We start from the raw sequence: 12,361 nt of genomic DNA on the forward strand, positions 1-12,361 counted from the left end.
CAGTAGGAACCACCAGTTTTTTGAGTGGTCAGGGGCTTAAAATCTGTCTTTAAATCTTTAAATGTGCATTGAGTTGCTGAGTATTTTCCTTTTGTTAGTTTTGTTTGTGAGCATTTCCAGACCTCAGGGTGTCAGACGTGACTAATTTCATTTGACCAGGTGCCATAAGCAAACTGCCTGTTCTATTCAAACCTACTTCAGGTCGTATTTGTTGTATTGCATACTTCCACATGTATTAGAGAAGATAATATCCAGTGCAGCCATTTAAGCAATTTGCCAGGAAAGGGACAGGACTGCAGCAATCTGTTTTGTGAATTCCTCTTTCTGAGGAATTTCTGAAGGGCCTGAAAGTCAACTCATAACATGCTTGAAGTTCCTCCAAGAGAAAACAGGGCCATGCACTTCTAGGCATTTAAAGCACCAGCAAAATGCAGTATCCCATGTACAAAGGGTAATCTCACTGATTTATGATACTACTCATGAAATCACACATGTTCTGTTTCCTCTTTCTCTCTGGGAGCTTGCCACCAGCTGTGACAGTGGTGCAGTGGTTGAACATCAAGGATCAGCCTCACAACCCTCACTTGAGCGTGGCTAGGCCCCACCCTCAGAATGTTAAGCCCAAGGCTTCAAATATCAGGCTGAAGGGTTAATCACTTATCCAACTATCCTTTGTTAATAAAGGGGGCAGCAGGCAGCTGGTTAATATTTCACCATCCATTGGACTTGCTGTTCAAAACAGCTGCTAGGAACATGAAAGCAACCTTGTTTTAGGGGATTAAGATGGCCTAGGGCAAAACAACAGGGAGAACGTCTTCCTCCAAACTCAACTACTTTGTGCAGTAAGTTAAGAAGAGGATGATATGTGCAGAGGTGGTATACCTTGTGGGCAATAGAGAGCTGGTAAATATTCTCAGTTGCGTTGCTTTGTCTAATTGAAGGCACTCAGGTGACAAGATGTCTAATCATTTGTTGTATTAATCAGGTCACACATTATCTACCTCCTGCTAAGCATTTCTAGCCAATCTACATGATTATTTCGTTTAGCCAAATTCTGTGAACTGAATGAAACCCTTTCAATCTGTAAAGTCAGCAGGACTTATTTGGTTCTTTTAATCTGGTCAGTCTATCCAACAGTTATTTTTACAGTGACAAAAGGAGTGTTCTCATGTGAACAAAGAATACATTGAGATATCTCTTGAATGCAAGGCACTTTATAGCTGTTCTGTATTTACTAGTGAGATACAGTTCTGGTGCACTGTCACCAGAACTAAAGCAGTAGTCAGGCTTGCCAAGCTAAAAGGAAATACCATTAATGAATAGAAATAACTCATTGCAATAATCATAGAATCATAGAATGGCTTGGGTTGGAGGGGACCTCAAGGATCATCAAATTCCAGCCCCCTCCACCTCAGGTGGGGTTGCCAACTGCTAGATCAAATACTAGATCAGATTGCCCAGGGCTCATCCAACCTGGCCTTGAACACCTCTAGGGGGGTGTGAACCATTAGGTTCACAAGGGCCCACCTTTCAAGTTTATCAAGGTCCCTCTGGATGGCACCCCTTCCTTCTGCTATATCAGCCTCACTGCTCAGCTTGGTGTCATTAGCAAACTTGATAAAGGTGCACTCAATCCCATCGTCTGTGTCACTGATAGAGATATTAAAGAGTACCAGTCCCAAGACAGACTCCTGGGGGACACAGATCATTATTGGCCGCCACCTGGACATAGAACCACTGACCACAACCCTCTGACTGTGAACTTCCAACCAATTCCACTGAATAGTCCACCCTTCAAATCCATATCTTCCTAATTTAGAGATAAGGATGTTGTGGGGGATCATGTCAAAGGCCTTGCAGAAGTTCACATAGATGACATTAGTTGCCTTCCCTTTGTCCACTGATGCTGTCACTCCATCACAGAAGGCCACCCGACTGGTCAGGCATGAACTTCCCTTGGTAAATCTATGCTGGCTGTCTCAGATCACCCACTCATCCCTCATGTGCCTTAATATGTCTTCCAGGAGGACCTGTTCCATGATTTCCTTAGGCACAGAGGTGAGGCTCACCGGCCTGTAGTTCCTCAGGCCCTCCTTCCTTCCTTTCCTGTAAGTGGGAGTGATTTTTCCAGTCCCTAGGGACTTCACCTGACAGCCATGACTCTTCAAGTAGGATGGAGAGCAGCTCAGCAATCACATCAGCCAGCTCCCGTAGGACCCTGGGAGACATGTCATCCGGCCCCATGGACTTGTACACATTCAATCTCATGAGTTGATTTCAAATTTGCTCCACCCTTACAGTGGTGGGGGAGTTTGCTCCCCCAGTCCCCACCCAGAAGTTCAGGTTCAGAGATGTGAGAATCCTGGCTGCCAGTGAAGACCGAGGCAAAGAACTCATTGAGTACCTCATCCTTCTCCATATCTGTTGCAGCCAGTTCTCCTTTCTCATTTAGCAGAGGAGATACACTCTCTTTGGCCTGTCTCTTCTGACATATGCACCTGTTCCTTCTTGTTGTTTTTAATATCCTTCACCAAGTTCAGCTTCATCTGTGCCTTGGCTTTCCTAATCCCATCTCTGCAAGTCTGGACAGCATCCCTGTATTCTTCCGACGTGACATGTCCTTGCTTGCACTGCCTGTACCTGCCCTTCTTTTCCCCCAGTTTGACCAGCAGGACCTTGCCAGGCCATGCTGGTTTCCTGCTTCTCCTGCCTGCTTTCTTATTTTGAGGGATGGAGAACTCTTGCACTCTCATAAAATCATCCTTAAAGAGTGACTTTGTTCCACTCCTTCATCTCTAAGGACTTCTTCCCAGGAGATCTCGTCCGACAATTCCTTAACCTGAAGTTTGCCCTCCTGAAGTTCAGGTTCCTGACTCCACTCCACTCTGCTTTGCCAGGCCCACGTTTCTTGAGATCACAAACTCAACCAGGGCACTGTTGCTGCAGCCAAGGATGCCTCCAATCTTTATATCTTTAATGATCTCTTTCACATTGGTGAGCACCAGGTTCAGCAGCACTTCACCTCTGGTCAGTCAGTCCAATATTTGAACCAGAAAGTTATCATCAGTGGACTCGTCTGGATGTTTCTCTTAGAGTAAGACTGCTTAACACAATTTTGGGAATGTCAGCTATAAAGTTTTAGAACTTAGTATCTGTACGAAACACCTGCAGGAGTCTTTGGAAGGCTATGTTCCTTGCTCTCTTCAGATGTGTGTAGAGTAGGAGAATTCCTCTGAGTACCAGGGGTAGAGCTCTTGATTTGAAAGCATTGGTAAAGCTCCAGAGTTTTCAGACAGCTTTGGGCAAGCAGCCAGTCTGTTTTGAAATGACTTCTGCACAACTTTAACTCCTCTGATCTTTCTAAGTCACTCAAAGCATTGCTCTCTACCTTAGACATCTTTTCTTCTTTTTTACATTCCTTTTAATATAGCAGTATCCCTTCCAGCTTGAAGGTTTTCAAGATTGGACAGAGTGCTTTGGCACAGAATTTCACTTCAAAACTGAACAGTGCCATGGCAAAAGGCACCTTGACATCTGAATAGAGCAGAGCAGAATACTGGGGCTGTTGCACACTGACATACGTGCACCCATAGACATGCACGTTTACTTGCACGCATGCGTATTTCTTCTTCTGAAATGACATTTCTCCCATTTTCACCCTCTAGATCTCAGGTTTTTTTCCAACAAATTTTCAAGGACATGTTCTCCAAGCAATCCCCTGTCAAGGACTTGGCCAACTTTTTGGCTATTCAAAACAATGCCTTGCTGCCAAGATTCCCAGATGTTTGCATGGTGTGCTCAGTCTTTTAGCAGTCCAAGTGTTTTGTACTAAGGGCTGAACATTTATCCTCAAAAAACATGGTAAAAATGATCTATGAAGAATAGGAGAAGAGATGGAAGTAGTAAGAGGACACTAGAAATGGATGTACAAAATGAAAATAGCAGATTTGAGAACAAAAATATGTTTTACGTAACGTCTTAACCTTTTTGTTTAAATATATGTATGATCTTTCTTCCTACCAGAGGAAGACTTACAAGTTCCTTCAGAAAATTGTATCAAATATGGTGTGATTCTGAAGAATAATTGTACAATAAATTGCACTCTTTTGCTTAACAGATATGTCCAGCATATATCCAGAGCTAGGAAAATTTTTTTGGTTATTGAAAACATTAAAACTTATCAAACCAATACAGCAAATGCAGAATGAAACCAATTCTGTTCCATTTTTGTACGCTATCAGCTCAGTTAGGCGCTCATGCAAAGCCCAAGTACCACCGTATAGAATGGCACTACCTCTGAGCATCCAGCTAAGCAAAGAGCTGGCACAGCTGAAGAACAGAGATAAGCAATGCTAGAGTGCAGTTCAGATCAAGAGTTCTTCTTCCTAAATTAGTCAGTAGCTTGATGAGGTTAACCCTAAGGAGAGTTTTAGAAGAGGAAAATGACAAAATCAGGCTTAATGTGCCAGCAAATCTTTCCAGCCAGGCAGCTCCCAGTGTACATAGGTGCAGGGGTTGTTCCTCCCCAGGTAAAGGACTTTGCACTTCCCCTTGCTGAACTTCTAAAAGTTCCTGCCCCTCCACATCTCCAGCCTGTCCTTGCTGGCAGCACAGCCCCATAGTGTCTTAGCCACTCCTCCCAGTTTATATCATCAGCAGAACTTGCTGAGGGTGCAGCAAGTACTGTTTATTTAAGCAGAGACATCTCATCATTTTTGCTTTTCAAGCAAAATCGTCAATGACTTTCATGGTGTCCTTTCAGCATTACAAAATTGGATTCTTGGATCTGTAAAGCCACAGATTTTTTTCTTGAGTACATTTGTTCTGAGTATACATCTGTGTCCGGCTGCTTGTCCTCAAGCTCTGCTTGGTTCTCTGTATATGTGACAGCCATGGCTGATTTCTGGGGAATAAGCTTCTTCCCCAGCCTGGAGGATGATATCTTCTACCGTATCCTCTGGATCATGCTGATCATATCATTATTTGTATCTGTTATGGCCTTGTGGAAGTGGAAGGTAGGAGTCAGGGCTGGTGCTGAGCCAGGCGCTGCAATACACGGAGGGGGGTCGGTGGGGGCCAGGGCCATCCCCAGGGCTGGGCTGGGGGCCCTGCCTGGGAGGAGAGGCCGTGTCCCAGCGGGGCCTGGCCAGGCTCGGCCTGGCGTCCTGGGGCAGGCAAGGGCCTGGGCTGTGCCCTGGGTTGGTGGGTACTGCTGTGGCTGCTGGGGATGCTCCCCTCTCACTCACTACTTTCTGTGCCCATACAGAAAGAGAGACAGAGGAAGTGCCAACACAGAGGTAACCAGGAAAATTCTAGAGGTGAGCAGCCCTGGGCAACGGCCCTGCAAAGACACCCCCTGGCCCCCCGTGCCCACCACTCCATCACGTGCTCCCCATCCACTCACTTTGTCTCCTTTGCCAGCAGTTTGGGACTTCCGCACGTCTTCACAGCACTTGAGGATGCAGTAAGTAAAATTGTCCCCTCTTGGAGCATGGCAGCCTTCTCCAGTCACCTCCCACCAAATGAAAGCCCACTAACCTGCAGCCCCAGGTACAGGAAGAGAAGAGACTGTGAGAGAAGAATCCCTCCATGAGGACAGGGACAAGAGGCAGCAGACCTGAAAAATGCTCCTGCCGATCAGCAGCCAGAGGGGCTCCTTTGGCTAAGGACATCAACCCCTGTAATTGCAGGAGGGAGCCCACCAGGACACACAGTCAGTGAGCAGCAGATCTCTGTCATGCCCTTCCAGGGTGCAGGAGCTCTCCCAAGAAATGTATCTCTGGAAGCGACCTCATAGGTGGTCATCTCTTTCCTGTGTAAGAGCAGCAGCTGCAGCTCCTCTGCTCACTACTCAGCCATCCTTGCATCCTTGCGTGGACAGCTCTGTTGCCATCTTCTACGGAGAGGACAGAGTGGCTGTCCTGGTCCCTGAGGGCAGGGACCTGGGCCTGGCATTCCCCAATGCTTTCAGCATGGGCTGGGAGCAGTGCCAGTCCTTCAAGGCAGCAAAGGGCAGAAGGCAATGAAGCTGGGTGTCCACAGTGGGACTGAGAAGATAGAGGCCCCAGTGCTTCTTCTTCTGGCTGCAGTAGGACAGGCAGCGACCCTGGGAACGGCAGAGATATGCCTCTGTGGGCAGCACCTCTCCTTGCTGTGGTATCTGTCTCCTTCAAAACCCCTGCTTCACTTTCAGAGAAGGATCTATCCCCGCCTCCCCCAATGCTTGTGCCAGGCTCAGGCACTCCCTGCAGCCAGAGACCTGCACAGCCATGTGGGCACTCAGACTGGGTCACCACAGTGAGCTCAGGGAGAGGAAGGGGTTGATCCAGAGTGGCAGCAGCCACAGGGACCTGGAGATGCTGGCTCCTGTTGCCTGCAGGCAGCTGGCCTGTGTGCTGCTTCCTGGTCTGTCACAGCCTCCAAATCCCACTGGAGCCAACCTCCCAGTCCCCCACATGCAGGAACTCACAGGGTACACAAGGTGGTGATCCTTGTCCCTACCCTTCCATCCAGGAATAGCTAGCAGTGCCACAGGGCAAGGAAACTCCTCAAGAGTGGACTGTGAAAGCCCTAGAGTAGCTAGTAAAACCGTGACATCATGTCCAACCCACAGGCCGCTTGCAACCCAGCCCAGCATGTTTTGCTGCCAACCCCTGTTCTGCACCGCAATGGCAGCACTGAGCAGCCCTGCTTGGCCCTGCGTGTGCAGCCATCACACCCATCACTCACAGCAACCACACAACAGTGTGCTGTCAGTGCTGTGTAGGCTGCAACCAGGTGACGTCGCAGTGCAGTGCCAGCTAAAGTGGTGGCAAATAATTATATGCATTTTGATACGTTGGCTGAACGGTGTCCTGGAAAGACTGAAAAACGTGCAGCTGTGCTTTCTGTTTTGATAAAGGAGTTTTTAGAACAGGTTTCAAGAGTGTCAAAAAAATTAATTTTTTTTTTAAATATATTTGAAACTCTATTTTCAGTCAACGTAAATACATTCCCTGTGATTTTTCAAATGGAATATGTAGAGTTGCAATCAGATATTCAATGCAAAGAAAAATGTGACCGTGTTTCTTTACCGGGTTTCTATAAGCCCTCTCTTACGAGATAAAGGTATATCACATTTCACAACCATTATTGATGTCATCACTTTCTGGCAGCACGCACATCTGTGAGCAACTGTTTTCAAGGATGAAGTACAAGAAGAGTAAGATTTCATCAAAAATCTCTGATAAACACCGTGAGAGCTCACTGAGAATTGTGCCCACTGCCATCAAACCAGACTGATGTGTTAGTTTCACTGGCACAAGGTCACACATCTCACTAACAGTATGGTTTTGTTGCTCTCTTTTAAAAAAAATGTTTGAATAAAGAACATTTTAATTTCTTTTTCACTGTGTTTTTCACCATGTTTTCACCACTGACTTGGATACAGGATCTGAAGGTGTACTGTGCGGGTTTGTAGATGACAGTAAACTGGGAGGAGCTGTTGACATCCTCAAGAACAGAGAGATCTTGACAACAGGCTGTCGGAGCCTCCAGCCCCTGCTCTTTCTGACCTCCTTCCTCTTCCCCTTACATGGGTCCAGGAGGACACAGACCCAGCATACAGCAGATCCCAGCCCTAACTGTTTCTCTGAGGAAGGAGACAGGGTGAGGACACGGCCTCGGAAAGTAGCCATGAAAGTTAGCTGAGGATTCCCATGTTCAGTCCCCATACACAGGGGTTCACTTCCAGAAACACCAGCGAGCTGCTCAACCTTGTTACCAAGGTCGGTTATCCCTGGCGTAGTCAACAAGCAGCTTGAGTCTTAAGGAGTCTTGCTTGTTTGTATGAAAGAGGCTTTGTTAGTTGCTGACTTGCAGTAGGCCATGTGATATGGGCCTGGAGCAAACCAGTAAATTCAGAAGCCAAGCTAATGTATGAAGAGAGAATTTTCTCTTGAGAAGGTAAGGGTGGGGCAGAGGACATGGTAATTACATGCTCTTCATGAGCCCTGCTTTTCTTCCTTTGCCCAAAGCAACTTTGGAGAAAGCATTCCTATTTGTGTATCTCGCATCAGCTCTGCCCTCCCCCCACACAAGAAAAATTCCCATTAAGAAGCTTGGTTTTCCTTTGAAGGGAATTCAACAGCAATGGGGGGGGATAACATAATCCATGGTTAATGGAAATCTGGGATCCTCTACCAGAAGCCCCGGAGCACGCACTGCAGTACTCGCAGTTGTCAGGGACGAGTGCTTGAGGCACAGAATGGCCATGCCAAGCCACGACGTCCTGTGGGGGGATGCAGTCCTCTTTCTCGTTCCCCTCTGAGCTCTTCAGCTTTACTAGCTCTGGGAAGGTCTGGAGAGCAAGGACACGGTGATAATGGGTGATCATTTTCTATTGAGTAAAAAATATTGAGTAAAAAATAAGAGAACTTGCTTCAGGCTTCAGCTGCCATCTCGGTTATGAGAAGGGGTGAACTTGTTCCTCACAGGCCTGAATCTGTTATAACCACAGAACCCTAAGTCATCATTTGTCACCACCTGCTTTGCCTCAGGTAGCAATGCAATAGTGTGACTAACCAAGCACTTCAACTGTGAGTGCCCACCGGAGACCTCCTGGCTTAGAAACGTTGGCTGAGTCAGCTCCACCTGTAGGACCTCAGCAGGCTGCAGCGTGTGGAAGTGGGGGAGGCAGAGCTCCAGAGGAAAAGCTGTGATGCATCAGGACAGCAAACTAAACAGCTCCAATGTATGTTGCACAACGCTGAGGAAAAGTGATACAGAAACTCACCTTGTCAGTAACAAGCGGCCGACTGAAAGGCCCTCCATGTTTGGATGTGATTTTCCCATAGACGTGTTTTTACAGCTGTGGTTAATGTGTGACTAATCCTCACCATGGAGTAACCACACAACCACTCCTTAGAGCTGTGTGAGCACACAGCGCTGCGCTTCATCAGTAGGGGTTTTGCTTGAAAGGAGGAATGGTGATATCTGAAAAGACTATTTAAAGCCAACAGTGCTTTTGAACAGAGCTCTGATCATTTGCACCTTGGCCCAGCATCTCTCAGCTAGGTTTGGGTTTAGCTATGTAGCGGAGCAACAACAAAACAACAACAAACACATAATAAATAAATATAAGCACCTCTCAAGAGCAATAAACAGCTCAAAGGCTTCTGGTGTTGGGCAGCTGCTATCAAACATTAACAGCAGCATTTCAGCAGGAAGAGCAGACTCAGTCAACATTTTCAAGAGCATATGCAAATTCTCTTTCCTTCCAAGTTGCACATTAACCTCAATAGCAATAGAGCCGCACTTTCAGCCCCCCAAATATGCATGTAGCATAGCTGCAAACCCACCATACTTCTCCTGTGCCATGCTGAGAGCAGTAAACCTCCAATGAGACATTGACCCATTCCTCTGGGTCGTGACGATTCAACTCTCAACTGCTATTTTAAGTTATTCCTATAATGAACTTCAGGCCCAGCTGCACTGAACGGGAAGGGGCTGGTTCCTCCACCAGCAGGGCTGTGTGTAGCATGCCCAGTCCTGCTTCCTATGACAGCCCTTGAAGGACTGGCCAAACCCTGCTCTCCATTCAGAAGCTGCATTTCTCAACTGTGTCCTCCCCCAGTCCTTGTCCCCCATCCTTGAGCTCCAAGCTCTGCATACAGGGCGGATCTGGTTGGCTTCTGCTTGTCCCCTCCAGAGGAAAGGCAGATGGGACTGGCTTTGATGGTGGATTTCTTGAGGCTTGGTGGTACATACTATTTAGAAATAGTTTATGCTTACCACAGTTTGAAGACCTCAGGACTGATGGCACATCTTAAGCACAGAGCTGTCCCCCACTCAGGTTCCTGGGGTCAGAAATGCTTCGATGCTCAGCCCAGTAGGATTTGTGTTGAGGCCCTTTCTACCCAACAAAGTCACACAGCTTTAGTTAAACTGCAGCAACAGCTGTGTTATGAGATGGAGCTAATTATCCGAGTGCTGATCTTTATTTAAAAATCTTACCTGCATATTCTTTGCTTTATGCCATTTACAAATAATGCAATTCTAAAAGCATTGCATGTTTTCTGTTTTAAAATCAACAATTGCAGTTCCTGATTTCGTTTCTAGTTCACACGTGCGCAAATATGCAAGCATATGTGCATACATACATGTGTGCTTGCACACACAGAGCAGAGTGCATTATTCCTGATTTCAATGCTTTCCTCTTTTTCTTCTCAGCATGAATTAATCCTTGAGCATATATAGGTCAGTGAAAGGCTTACTAGTACTTTGTACAATGATACCCATCACGATGGGTTGGTCCCTTCCAACCCAAGCCATTCTATGATATCCACGACGCTGAAAATTCCCCATATTTGCTGGAAATGCCTTTTCCAATACATCCTACTTGTCTCTTTCTTCCTTTTTTTATGTGCATCGCACAGATAATTATTCTAAAACCAAGTAACTGACGCAGCCCTTTCTTCCCCTCTCTTATTCCCAGCCCAGTGCAGAATCTCCTCTTGCTGGCACTCCAGTGCCCAACCTTGTCCCACTGAAGTTGATCCTATTTGTTACTTATCAGAACATTCAAGTACTCTTAGTACCCCATGCTATGGAGGCCCCCCAGCTTCCCAGCAGTGAGCATAATCCCACGTACTCCTTTCCAGCTTAATAAAACCATTTCAAGAAAAGCCCCCAGAATGAGGTCTCCCCTTCCTGCTAACTCCCCCATAGCCCTCTCCCCACACCTTCCAATTCTGCCATTAATCCCCAGCCAGCTTCATCCTTCTGACTGTTCATTTTCTGCATGACACTGATAACTGCTTTCCCAAAGTCCAGTGACATTAGATTACCTATGACTGGGAAAAAAAAAAAGCTATCAACTACCAAGAGACCCGATTAGCCTGCTATCATCTGCTGTTGGTGAATCTGTTTTGTATTTTATCCCACGTGTCAGCACCTATCTTTTAATTTTTCTGTTCTCTTGCAAGATCCTCCATACTATCAAGGCCAGAGCTTTGATTTTCTTAGCAGACACTGCACTTCATATTCTGCAGTAGAATTGCTGTCCTCTGCTTTGACAAGCTTATGAAAAATGCTGTCCATCTGGCTTCCAGTTTCATGAGCTGAACGCCACCCCAGACAGCCAACCAACTATTTGGGTTACAGCATCTTTCTCTCATCTCTTGCCATACTTAAAGTATTTCCTTTTGCTACTGCCTCAAACGGAGCAACTTCCACGCTGTACTTTTATTCCACTGCTTGTTTTTAGCATTATACTTCACATCTTAGTCGTGATGGGGTCTCAGATAACGCATTTATGTAGACCGCAGATCACATCTGAAATAGTTTTGCTTCTCAGTACATCCGTAGTGTGGCCCTTTTTTTTCTGTCCCTGATTTTCTGTCTCAATTACAAGATTATACAGCCTCTTAGATTTGCTTTAGTTTCCTTTAAAGGGCCTAATGCAACCTGACAAAGTGAGAGTTGTGTGAAGTCCTTCAGCTCTCATCATTTGCCTTCCTTGACACTCGGCACGTTTGCACCCTCCAGCTCATTTTTCCAGAACAAAGAAGGGGTCAGATTTTTTGCCAGCCACATTCTTTGCATCTCACTTGTGAACAAGATCAAATGTGATAATTGCTCCAGTATGGATGAAAAAGAGTCAGGAAGCACAGTGAATAGAAACATGACTCAGGAAAACCCAGGCTACCCTGTGCCAGAGCACAGAGGCTGTCTCTCCTTATTCTCTCTTAATACAACAAAGTTTCCTTCAAGTGTTCTCTGAGGATCAAACGGTTTCATTAGTAAGGGTTTGGGCACGGATTTTTTCCCCCCTTCCCGGACCATTTTTTCCCCTCCCTGCCCCATTAACTTCCCATATGATCACTGACTGGGGAAGTGGAAAGAGAGGCCTTGGGAATCCCCAAGGAAGGGAATAATCCTGTTAAGACATTTGCACAATACAGATAACTGTGCTCCTCCCCAAGTAGTTTTACACCTTTCAGGGACTGGTGAAGTTGGCATGCAGCTAGAAAGTGCGTTATGGCTTTCTTTTGCTACGGAAGCAAGAATACAGTTTTGAATACAGTTTTGAATACACTCCCATCGTCCTTCAGCCTCATCTCAAAGCCCACCAACTACCAACACTCCTCCTGACATCTTCTGTTGTGAAATGCACAGTCCACATGGCTCCAGTGCAAGCAAAGACAGATTATAAGTTAAAAATACAGTGGCTAACTACAAACCAAAACAGTAAGTCGGTTTCTTACACCTCAGAGCACTGTGGTATTGCATAGGCCAGGCACGTCCAACCCATGGCCCAGCACAGCTCATAACTGCAAGGTCAAATATCCCACTTGTGTCATGTTTTTGTTGCTCTCTTTTA

At 46.2% G+C, this 12,361-nt stretch overlaps 1 long non-coding RNA gene across 1 annotated transcript; it reads left to right on the top strand.

Moving 5' to 3' along the window:
- The first annotated feature begins 5,263 nt into the window (after nt 1-5,263).
- LOC121110268 lies at nt 5,264-7,381 on the top strand. Its single transcript, XR_006939013.1, has 2 exons — nt 5,264-5,318; nt 5,425-7,381. It is a non-coding gene; the product is annotated as an uncharacterized LOC121110268 (long non-coding RNA).
- The last annotated feature ends 4,980 nt before the right edge of the window (nt 7,382-12,361 follow it).

The sequence above is a fragment of the Gallus gallus genome, chromosome 3, assembly GCF_016699485.2.
Source record: "Gallus gallus isolate bGalGal1 chromosome 3, bGalGal1.mat.broiler.GRCg7b, whole genome shotgun sequence".
NCBI lineage: Eukaryota > Metazoa > Chordata > Aves > Galliformes > Phasianidae > Gallus > Gallus gallus.